Here is a 12,455-nt window from a genome sequence, read left to right as displayed (position 1 = left end):
CTGGCCTCGCTGACAGCTTCTGCCAGCCAGCCTGGCACGGGCTGAGGCGGGGGCAGCCAGCCTGACAAAAGCATCCATCCATGTGGATGGGGGGCGGCAGAGGGGGGGACGGGTTCTGGAGCCGTGGCCCAGCTGGTCTGCTCTGCAGGCCCTTGAGGAAGGGGTGCATTTAAGGGCAGGAAAGGTGGGGATTTTCCCCACCCCTGGACAGGTTGAATTCTCACATGGAGTGGTCAGACCCTCCTCAGGCCTGTGAAACAGTGACAGGCTTTGTGCTTTTTCTTGTTTCCAGGTCATGTTTTGAATTGACTTTCACGCAATTGTTCTTTTGTTTTCCCAGGAGGATTACACCTGGTGCCCAGACCAGTCAGGGAAGCGCCTGCAGCGTCCGTGGAGCGCGTCCAGTGCCAGCGCTGCCCCAGGGGCCACGGTCTGCAGGGACAGCCCCTTCCAGAAGGACGAGGACCTGGTTTGGGATCGGCTCCTCTCCTGGCAGCAGCTCTCCAGAGGTGGGCACCCGGCTCCACAGCTCGGCTGGCAGAAGGGCTCCGGGCAGACGGCAGCAGGCACACGGGCATCCCGCTCTTGCAGCGGCTGAGGAGGTTGCTGTGCCATGATTAAGCAGAGGAGGTGGAACGTGGCCTGCCACGCTGCCCTTCTCTAAAAACAGAGAATGGGTCGGGAGGTTTGGGCTCTGAGCAGAGGCAGCAGCCTGGCCCGGGCACAGGCCATGGTGGGACAGGGGGACAGGAGCCTGCTGCCACTGACCGTGGCTCTCTGGTTTCTCTCCGCAGGCTGCCAGCACCTCATGCCATGGGAACGGCACCGCTCGGCCTGCCAGCCTGGGAGGGCTGGAGGGCGGCCGGTGTTCATTTGCTGTCAAAATAAATTTGTTTGGGTTTTTTTGTCATCGTCATCATCAGAGCGTTTCTTTCCTCCTTTTCCAAGCTTTTGGCCTCCCTTTCTCCAGGGTAATCTTTTTGTGTCCTTCCTCAGCCTCTTGATGGCATTTGGCAGGGGGGGTTAAGCAACGTGAAAGATTCAACAACAGCTCCTGTTGCCAACTGCAGCAGCTCCTTCAAGAGCCCCTTCCAGTGAGGTCTGCATGTGCCTTGCAAAAGGAAGTGCTTTGCAGCCATGGGGTTGTCGCCCTGCTGCAGAAGCTGGGAGGAACTCAGAAATGGCAAAATGCCAATTTGGCTCAACCACCACCCAGGTTCTTCATCTTTTCCCTCTGCCCTGTGATAGGGAGGCAGGGCTGGACTCCAGGAAGGTTCAAGTTCTTGGTGCTCCCTGGCATCAAAGTGATCAAGTAAACTCGTGTATGCAGGGACTGCAACAGGGCTACTTGTCAGAACCCAGGAAATTCCTCTGGCTGCCCTGGAGGACTCGAGCCCCTGTCCAGGGGGCTCAGAGACCTTGGCACAGAGCCCAAGACCCCTGTGCCTTTGATTTAGCCCTTGGATAAAACGATTACCAACCTTATATGAAGAATTGCAAGCCATGAAAGTTTAAGTAGAATGATAGTGAATTTATCATGAGGTGAAAAATAGATTTTTGGGGTTTCTAGAATGGGGATTCAGGGGGCAAGATGGAGCAATCGGGCCGTGTCCAGCCTTTCTCCTTCTTCTTCTTCTTGGCCTCCATCTTCTGCTGTGATGTTGGCACTTTTAGATTGGTCTAGAGTAGAAGCTCACTGTCTAACATAGGTGATAGGTATTGGAAAATAATTGTAAATATCATACATGTAGGTTTTTAGTATAAAAAGATAACACCGCCTCGGGGCAGGCAGAATGCCTCTGACTGTCTTGCTGAGCGGACCTCGTCAGGACAGGAGAAAGAATTTTATAGATAAGATACAATAAACAACCTTGAGACCAAGAACGGAAGAGCTCTGACTCCTTACAGCACTGGGCTGGGAAAAGAGACTTCCTAACGTATATCAGGGTCACTCTGACCAGCTAGAGATCCCGAGATCTCCTAAGAAATATTTTTTGGGTCCTTTTAAATGTTGTTATTTTCTTATATATGTTCAGCTGTTCTAAGAAGTTACTTGCAAGGTCTCTAGGAAAAGATTTTTTATAAAATAAAGAAGGGGGAGTTGTGGGGCCAGAGATCCAGCCAGGGAAGAGCTTGCTGTGCTCCCCTGGAGGGCCAACTCCTGACCCACTGACTCTGTAGTTAGGGCAGCAAATATGACCCCCAGCTGCCTTTGCAACTTTATGTTGATCCCCCAGTACTCATTGGTCCTTCCCTTTGTGTTCTGCCCCTGAGCCCTTATCCCATTGGTTACCAGTTTTGTCCTGCTCCTTGCCTTCCCTATAGAATCCCGTTTTTCCCTGGTTCTGAGAGTTTCTGTCCCTGGCTCCCTATGCAGAGTGCCCTGCTCTTAATAAAGGCTTCTTCTCTGTGGAATGCCATGCAGAGCTCCAGCCTTTTTTCTCCGTGTCACCTGAAGAAGGAAGCTGAACATCACACGCTGGTCTGGGAGGAGGATGTGCCTGTGCCCCTGAGCTGTCCTTCTTAGGAGGCTCTTCAGGAAGGTTGTGGCACCCTTACCACGGCCACCCTGCTGCCACAGCAAGCAAGAGCCTCAGCAATGCCCTTGTTCCTAGAGGCTGCTCTTGTTCACTTGCTACTGATGAGTAATTTGGGATCACAGCCACCAGGACAGTCCTGGAAGCCCTGGAAGTTACCTGCTGAAATACTCAGCATCAGTCAATTAACAATACAGAGTGCAATACACATACTCCAGCCACATGGCTCTGTCCCATCAGCTTCTCCGTGACTGGATGTGACATGTTTGGGGATTTCTGCTCTTTGGGCATTTGTTTCCTCTTGCATTTCATTGGATTGAGGCAGTTGTTGCATATAGGTTTTATGGGCAATTTTTTTTCCTCCATAGGGAGAGTAGAAAAGAATACAGGGAGAGTAGAATAGAATACAGCAGCATGCTTAGTTGGTTTATTAAAATCAATGAGATAGAAAGTAGTAAGTAGCTATGGAACTGAGGAAAAGGGAATATTAATGGACTATGATAAAACACTCCACAGAAAACACAATTATGCTAAAGAGTATCCTTCTCCTTTTGCAGAAAGGCCCCTCACCGAGGACATAACCAGGGTGGTACAGAAAGCTGCATCAAGAGCTTGTGGGGGGAAAGGGAGTTCTTTGTGTTGTAATGCCTATGGAAATCCTGTGCAGTGACAGAGCTCTTGTAAGAGCTGTAAATTGGTACAATGCCTTCAGGCCTAAATTCAAGCTAGAAGCATGCTCCCAGAGCAGCAACCTTTCTGTCACTGCTCTTGGACTGCAGCTTCAGAAACAGGCAAAACAGACCTCAGCTTAGAAAATCTAAAAGCTCCTTTTCAGTTCCTTGATCAGATTCAGGATATACTAGATTGCCAAGCAGTATAGATTCTATTTGCCACCTGTATGCCAGTTGTCTTCTGTTAATTGGGCAGTTTTCCTTATCTCTTCCACAGCCACTCCTCCCTCCAGGGGAGACATCTGCTGATAATAAGCTATTGAATGTCACTGCATGGCTGATAAGAACTACAGCATCCCATTGGGAGATGCTCCGCCCAGAGGGAGGAGCCAAGCATTCCTACCCGGATATAATCTTGAAATTCTGGAACACCAGCACAGCTTCTCCACTGGATTTCCCAGAGAACAGCAGCTGCCTCTTCCACTGGATCTTCAGAGGAAGACTACACCTTTCTACAGGATCCCTGCTCCAACAGAACCACACCTGACACTCCAGGAGGACTGCAGCCACAATTCCAATTGGACTGCTACCAACACCCTGACCCACAGGGTGTCAGGTTGTATTCTGACTCTGTCAGTGCTGTTTTGGTTTACTGCATTGTTTATTTTATCTGTTTATTTTCTTCCCTAATAAAGAACTGTTATTCCTGCTCCCATATTTTTACCTGAGAGCCCCCCCTTAATTTAAAATTCATAACAATTCAGAAGGAAGGGATTTACATTTTTCCATTTCAAGAAAGGCTCCTGCCTTCCTTAGCAAACACCTGTCTTTCCAAACCAAGACAGAGGAGCCACCTGTGTTATACATGTAAATACTTAACACGAAAAAAGCAAGAGCCTCAAAAAGGCAAAACGGCTTGGGGAGTCCAAATGCCAAGTGGGATTACTCTTTCTCAAAGCCTGGAGTCACACAGAATGAAGCAGTACTTAAATCATCGTGTGCATCCCAGACACATAACAGTCCAGTTACTGACCATCTGCAATAATTTTTTGACTTTTGCTAAAAATTACCTTCAAGAGTAAGCTACAAATAATATCTTGAACCTGTTTAAATTCAGGGATGGCATTACAATTGCCCTAAAAAATTCTAAGGGCACCTAGTGCTGTTGCAGTAATACAAGAAAACTGTAAGTGTGTATTACTAGTTGTTATTCATATCAGGTAAAAATGGATCAGCTCAGCTTTGCAAAGCAAGAAACAAGTCATGGAGAGTTGAAATGATGGAGTTGGGACAGTGTAGCCAGTCTGCTTTTTGTGAGAGATGCTCTTAAGCAGTGGCAGTAGTAATGTACTCATCTCCTGTAACTTTGCTGCTTGTGATTTACTATCCACCTCTGCAATTTTTTCTGCTCTTTTTTTTTCTTTATTTCTTCAGCTGAGTACCAAAGGGAAACACAGAACTGCAATGTTGCTACCAAAATAATAGATCTTTTTTCAAACTAAAAAATACCCTGAGCTTTTAGAAAACACAATGAACTGTTGCAAAGCATAAAAATACAAGATATTGAACAGTATTTTGACGTTATACTACATCAGCCAAAGAAATGGATAGTAGGGCTTGAGGAACAAGGATAGAAATGAAGTTTTGTTAAAAGGGCTTATTTTGGTCTCTATGTGGTAACTGTCATCACCCTGATGTAAATACTTCACAATCTATTTAAATTTTCCTAAGTTGTATTATTTTGCAATCAGCTATGATTTTGTAAATTTCTCCTGCACCCATAACTGAATGATCTGAGCACAATCTCCAAACAAGACAAATGGTAAAGTAGCAAAGGGCTGCAATAACTGAGCAGCCAACAGGATAAGCCACACTGACGTCACTTGGCTTTGCCAAATCCTCTGTGAGTGCTTTCGTTTCTTTGCCTCTTTGGTTTAAAATGCAACACATTTTCATTCCTTCTGATGACTCACCTCTGAAAGAAAAAGGCAGTAGCTGTGTTTGGCAGGGTAAGTTGCATTTGCAAATCGGCTCACCCTGTTGGCAGCAGAACTGCATTTTTTCTTATCAAAGCTGCTCATCAGCTTGAGTGGGGAGAAGGCGCAAAAGGATGAGAGAGGCTGGTGCAGCTCTGATGGTGTGAGGATCCAATGGTGCCAAGAGCTGGAAGGTGAAATCCCTTTTCTTGAGTTCAGGGTCATTAGGCAAAGGGAGGGTGTGCCTGAGAGCTCAGTTCTGTCAGCCATATTCACCTAGTAAAATGTTTTTTTCCTGCACCTGTGTGTGTGGCCAATGCCAAGGGATGGCAGCTCTTTCTGTTGTGGGGGCATTGCAGCCTCCAACTGCAGACTGTGCAACCTGAGCTGCATTGAAATGTGTTCTCCAGGGCTCCGTTTTGGGGCTGGTCCTGGTTAACATCTTTATTGATGATCTGGAGGAGGGCATTGAGAGCACCCTCAGTAAATTTGCAGATGCCCAGTTGGGTGGGAGTGTGGATCTGCTGGAGGACGGGAAGGCTCTGCAGTGAGACTTGGATAGACTCGATCAATGGGCCAAGGACAAGGGCATGAGGTTCCACAAGGCCAAGTGGCGCATCCTGCAGGTCACCAGCCGCCTCAGGGTGAGCCAAAGTGTGCCCAAGGGGGCAAGAGGCCAATGGCACCTGGCCTGGATCAGCAGCAGTGTGGGCAGCAGGAGCAGGCAGCGCCTGCCCCTCTGTGCTGGGCACTGCTGAGGCCACACCTCGAGTGCTGTGTCCAGCTCTGGGCCCCTCAGGAAAAAGGACATTGAGGGGCTGAGTGTGGCCAGAGAAGGGCAGCAAGGCTCACGAAGGCTCTAGAAAACATGGCCCATGAGGAGTAGCTGAGGGAGCTGGGTTTGTTCAGTCTGGAGAAGAGGCTCAGGAGTGTTATAAACAAAAAATCTGTGAATTTTTTTTGGGAGAAAAAAGTTACAAAAACTAGTCAGACCAGTGTTGCTGCTAAAGTGCTACCTGTTTGTTATGGCAATTACAAGTCATTGTCATTAATGGTTCTTTTTTCTGTATCAGTAAAGGCCCTGGCTAGGGCTAAGTTAATGGCTCTTCTCCCGAGACAGTGAAGGGAGGGGACCTCCCCAGACAGTGAGGAGAAGGGACGAGAGGTAGGAAGGGGGCATGCAAAATAACCTCAGGACCAGCATGCCATGAGAAGCTACTAATCCAAACTTACTGAAAAGACCCCCAAAACAAAGAGCCAATATTGAGTTGGGATAATTGGAGTGATGTCTGGACGTGAGGAACAGAGTGCTGGGCCTGCAGAGATGCTGAAAACCTTTGTTGCCCCTCACCCTGAGCAAAAAATCCTCTCAAACCAGGACCCAGAGAGAGAGAAGCTGTAGAGATCAACATCTGGGTCATGCCCAAAGGCTCCTACAGGAACTGCACCCCCAGCTCTGCCCCTAATGGACAAAGCTGCGCAGATCCTCCTCCTCTGAGTCACCCTGGGAAGGATGATGGAGACTGCAGACCTGTTGAGCTTCCCAATCTTGAGCTGATCACTTTGAATAAAGGCATTATAAGCAGAAAAAGTCTCCTGCCCTGTTTATTTCAGCTGGGGTTTGTCCGGGATAGCCATGCCAGAAGAGGACACCAGGACTGGCCATCTTGGACCTCGAGGACAGCTGGCCATCAGGACCAGAGAGATCGGCTTGGGACCAGTGACGCTGAGGAGCTCCGGACTGGTGAGAAATCCGGTGGCGGGAGTAGGAGAGGAGCGAGTGTGTGTGTGAGTGAGACGAGGGCCGGACCCTCGGAGCCAGAGTGGACCCCTCAGTGCCGCGTTTCCGGACTCCTGCGAAGGGCCCGGCCGGGAACAGGGGAAGCGCATGGAATCAGCGTGAGTGAGTCGTCTCCTAAGGGGGAGAGAGGGCCCCCCCTCCGGGCGTGCGGAGGAAATAGTTGTGTGAGTGCCACGCACCCCCAAAAGGCCTGACAGAGGGAAGTCCGGCAGATTGCAAGTCCCAAGGAGCGTTCGGGCAAGCTCACAATTCCTGCAGGCAAATTCAGTCCTGACAAAGGGGTCAGGCACAAATCCCAGCGAAGGAAGCTGGGGTTTGTTTTTAAGTCCTGATGTGGTGAGGCCTGACATTTGGGAGGTTAGGCAAACTAGAAATCAGGCAGTTGTTTTTCCTGACTGTCCTAGGGTGACGATATGATGCTTGTATCCCCATTCATGTGTTCTGTTAATGTTGGATATTATGTTCTGTACCTTTAAGACCGGCTCTGAAGAGGGAAAGTTTTGTTTTGGTTTTCTTATCAGCCTGGCGGGACACAGTGACTGCAGCTTTTGCTTTTGCTGCTTTTGCTTTTTGCTTTGGCTCTCTCGCTCTTGCTTGCTTTGCTTCTGCTTGCTTTTGCTCTTTAGCTAATTCAGCTAAACTGTCCAATTTCTTCCTGGACGGTTTCTTCTTTCCTTTTTCTGATCACTTCGAACCTGCTCCGGACTGGGACCTGAGAAACACCAAGATCCTGCACCTTCTGGCCTGCAGCAGCTGCCCCAGCGCCGGAGGGACTGAGAACAGAGTGACCACCCCCAGAGAGACTTTCTGAATTTGTCATCTTTTTTCAGAGCGGCGTCATCCGGTATTGTTCATTTTGTGTGCTGGGGGGTGCTGTGCTTGTTAAATAAACAGGTTCTTTCCACTCCTCTCCGAGAAATCCTTCCTGAACCGGTTGGGGGGAGGGGCTGTGTGGGTTTGCTAACTGGAGGAGCCCTAATTTGGAAATTCTCCTCCAAATTTGCCCTAAACCTCGACACTGACAGAGGGGAGTCAGGCACGAACCGGCTTCTTACGCCAGGGTTTTGTGTTTTCAAGTCCTGATAGATATAAGACCTGACATTAGTAAAGTTAGGCAATCAAGAGATCAGGCGGTTGTTTCAGTGTAAAGTCCTGAGCATCAGGCAAATAAATTTTTCTTGAGATTACCTGTCAGTAGAGGCACCTTTGGGATTTTTTTCTGTTGAGACCCGAAAAATAGTAAAAAGACAGGCAAGAGACTGAGGAATATACCTCCCAATAGCCCCTTGGGGGAACTGTTAGAGAAATGGCATTCTATAGAGGCCACAGAGGGATTAGATAAGGTGAAGATGATCCACTATTGTGTAGAAGTCTGGCCAGAATTAGAGGTGCAAGGAGGATGGCCTTGGTGTGGGACAAGGGACAAGTGGATGAGCCAACAACTGAGTCATTGTCTGACAGCTCGAGGAGATACCTATCCTGAGCAATTATTGTATGTAGCTTGCTGGTTAAAGAACACTATTGGGGATGAAGGGGTGCGAATTTGTAAGGTACAGAGGAAGAAAGAGGGGAATGAAGGAGAGGATGCTGGAATTGGTAAAAGATGGGACCCCCTGGATTATTTGCCTCCTTCTGCCCCTCCACCTTGTAATCCTCTTCCTCGGGCACCTCAAATGGCAGGTCCGGTTCTTCCCCCGGCTGCCATCTCATTACCGCCTGCTCAAATTCCTCCTTCTGCCTCTTAGGCTTCCCCTATGGTAGACCCAGTATCTCCCCTAGTAACCACTCCCTCACCACCCCCTTTGGCTCCTCCAGTTCCTTCTGCACCACCACAAGTGCCTGCCTACTCCACCTGCTGCATTCTCCACCCCTTCTCCAGCTCCACTTAATATGTACCCAAGCTCTTCTCCCCCTCCTATTGCTGTCCCTTTACCTCCTCCTAGCTGGGACACAAATGTCTCCTTGCCCGGTAAACAGCTATCACCAAATACACCTGCTGATCTGCAGAAAGTTCAGGGTAACCCTGATATCCCTCAAACTGGTAGCATGGTGCCTGAAGATGGGCTGTACTGTAGTACCAGATCCAAGACCTCCAAGGCAGAGAGACTTTTTCCCCTCAGAGAAGTTCCTATGGGAGGAGTAGCAGGAGGTGTTGGCTTTGTGGATGCTCCTCTAACAGCTTCTGAGGTGAGAGGATTCAAGAAAGAGTTAGGGCATTTAGTTGAGGACCCAGTGGGCATAGCCAACCAAGTGGATCAATTCTTAGGCCCAAATATCTACACTTGGGAGGAGATGAATTCCATTCTAAATATATTATTTTCCCCAGAAGAGGTCCAGATGATTAGGGCGGCTGGCATAAGAATTTGGGAGAAAGAGAACTGTCCCAAGTGCCATCAGGTGAACAGAAATTGCCACTGACAGATCCCAGCTGGAACTCTAACCAGGAGGAAGGGAGGAAGGCCATGATGGAATATAGGTCTTTGATAATTCAGGGATCAAAGAGTCAGTTCCCAAAGGAACTAATACCAAATTGGCATTTGAGGGGGCACAAGAGAAGGATGAAGCTCCTGCTGCTTGGCTTAATCGCCCAAAGCAGAACTTCCAATTGTACTCTAGAATAGATCCAGACACCACAGAAGGTCAAGTGCTACTAAAAGTCCAATTTGTTACCAAATCTTGGCCAGATATATGGAGAAAACTAGAAGAAATTGAAGATTGGCAGGAGAAGGACAGAAATGAGTTTTTAAGAGAAGCATTGAAAGTGTATTTAAGGAGAGACGAAGAAAAAGCAAAGGCCAAGGCCAAGATCATGGTTGCCGTAGCTAAAGAAAGTGTGGGGTGGGTGGGTCCACCACCAGGAGGAGGCAAAGATAGGCCAGGACTGTCAGGTACAAGAGAGATAGAGAGACCTCAAGTCCCTTTGAGTGAATGACGCTGCTATTATTGTGGAGAGGCAGGACACATCAGGAAGTTTTGTAGAAAGCTCAGTCTCGATGAGGCAATAGCCAGGGAACAAGAAGCCTTGGAGAGAGTTCTTAGAGGTGATGATTAAAGGTGTCAGGGGCTTTACACTTTAGGGGACCTGATGCAACATCTAGAAAAGCCCTTGGTAAACATTGAGGTGGGACCCCTAAATGAAGCATTTGAATTTTTGGTTGGATACAGGAGCAGATAAGTCCTGTCTCAACAAAGTACCAAAAAGTATTGTAAAATACCCAAAAACATCTGAGGTTAGACAAAAACAGCTAGGTAGAAGGATATCCAATAGCACTAGGACTGGACAGTAGCACTAAACTTGTAAGAAGTGATGTGAAAGTAAAAGGTAGCTTATTGTTGTCTTGTGTGTGTGAGAGTGAGTCACAAACAAAGTCAGCCTCAACTTCCCGGGCAGGTAGGAAGGGGGCAGTAGAAAGAGTGTGTGTGACCTGCAAACCAGACCAGTGTTCCCCGGTGTGTGAGGGGGCCGTAGCTGTAAGAGCGTGAGTGACACGCAGGCAGCCTCACAGGTGAACGGGCACAGGAGGCAGCCAGAGCCAGGGCCCTTCCAGAAGGCCCGGAGATACTGAGAGCTGGAGGCCAACCCCAAGGCGAGGGGGGGCCACAGGGACCCGTGATTTTCTGGCAATAAAGATCCACTTTGTGTCTTGAGGGTGGGAAGGAATGTGTGAAGGTGAATGAGAAATAAAAGTGAGTGAATGTAGATGAATTAAAGTATAGGTAATGTGGATTGTGCATTGTAAGTTTTACCACATCTCCTTGGAGGGAGGTGCATTGTGTTGAAAAGCAGTGTGGGGAAAAAGTTTGTTTTAGATGCAAGGGGTTGAAAGAAAAGTGATATTTAAGCTGTTAGTGAAAGTGAGAAACAGAGGCAGGGGATGAATAGATAAGATCTTGAAAATTTAACAGAAAACCAGTAAGTTAGATGCCAAGAAAAATGGGAGAATAAAAGCATGCTAGAAAAGATACCCCCAAGATAGCCCTTTGGGAGTTAAGTTAGCTAACAGAAATACAACTCCTTGCAAAATACAGAGTAGGCAGAAATTGATGAGAGATACATGCAAGCTATGGAAAAAGGGAAATTAACAAATTATACATAACATTAACCCAAGAAACTGGGTTTTGATAAAATCATAGTAGACCATTAATGCCTATATTTGAAAGCTCCTTTCAGGTACTCCTCATTGCTAATTCGACTGTGTGGACCAGAGGAAAACGTTAGACCCACATCATCAGATTCCACACCACTCTCACCCCCTGGCATTGGACCAAGATTCAACATCAGTTTCACGCCCTGGCATTGGACCAGACTCCACACCACTCTCCCTCTGGCATTGGGCCAGACTCCACACCACTCTCCCTCTGGCACTGGGCTGGATTCAATGTCAGTTTCACCCCCTAGCATTGGACTGGATTCCACATGACTCACCCCCTAACTCAGGACAGGAGTCAACCACATCACGAGTTAATTCACCTGAGTATACCATTATAAAAAGACCAAAAGACTTCAAGTTGACTCTCAAAAGGAAGAGCCCAAAAGACTGATGAACTGAATAAGAAAAGAGTTTGGTATCAGAACCATACCTTATCTTAAAGTGTTATAAGACAGTTCTGTGTTTAAAATAAGTTTGTAAAAAGTTAAAGACTGTTAACAAGTAATTCTGGTTAAGTTCCCCCAATTCAGTTCCAAAGACTCCAGGTTAATCCTCTACAGACCACTCCCCTAAGAGAAACCAAAATTAGTAAGGAACGGACCAAGAGAAGTTTAACCAGAGAAGCGGGGAGAAGGGACTCTAAAGAGCTTGGAAGCTTCTTCTTGGTAAAGTTCCCCAAGAGGCAAGGCCGGGTGGGCCGGCCGTGCCAGATGACCCATACCAGATTCTTGGGAAGAGCAGTAATGATGGCTCTAATTGCTGGTGGTGCTCTGGGGAGCCCAAGAGAGCCGTGCAGTGAGTGCCACCAAGCCCTCTATGAGGAGGAAGAAGTGAGCTCCTTGTCTAGAGTCCACACCAATTCTAACCCGAATTGTGTTACCCTCCCCCAATGTATTGGATAGTCCAGAATGCCACCACTTTTAGGCAGCAACTCCTGGGACAGTGCCCTGTAGGAGAAACCTGGTTGTGCTTGAATGTGATGCTACTGAAGCAAGCCTGGTACATCAGGTCAAAGAGAAAGAGACAGTAAAAGCAATAAGAGAACAAGACCATTTAGAGATACCCCGAGATAAGAACCTATTCATAGATTCAGTGAAAAAAGTTAGCCACAAACTAAATTTAACTGATTGTCGAGTTTGTACCCAGATGACCAAAATTTGGCCATGGGAGAAGATTAATCTAAGGCTATTAGAAATCTCTAACTGGATACAGAATAACTCAGAATTTAGTATTAATTTAGTATTAAGGGGTACAGTACACCAGTTAAAAGGATGGTCTGTAAAAGGCATTGAGCAGTAAAGAACTCTGCTACCCAGCGG

Source organism: Agelaius tricolor, unplaced genomic scaffold, assembly GCF_023055355.1.
Source record: "Agelaius tricolor isolate 1412-34295 unplaced genomic scaffold, bAgeTri1.0.p SCAF_40, whole genome shotgun sequence".
In the NCBI taxonomy this organism is placed as follows: domain Eukaryota; kingdom Metazoa; phylum Chordata; class Aves; order Passeriformes; family Icteridae; genus Agelaius; species Agelaius tricolor.
This window is presented reverse-complemented; position numbering follows the sequence as displayed.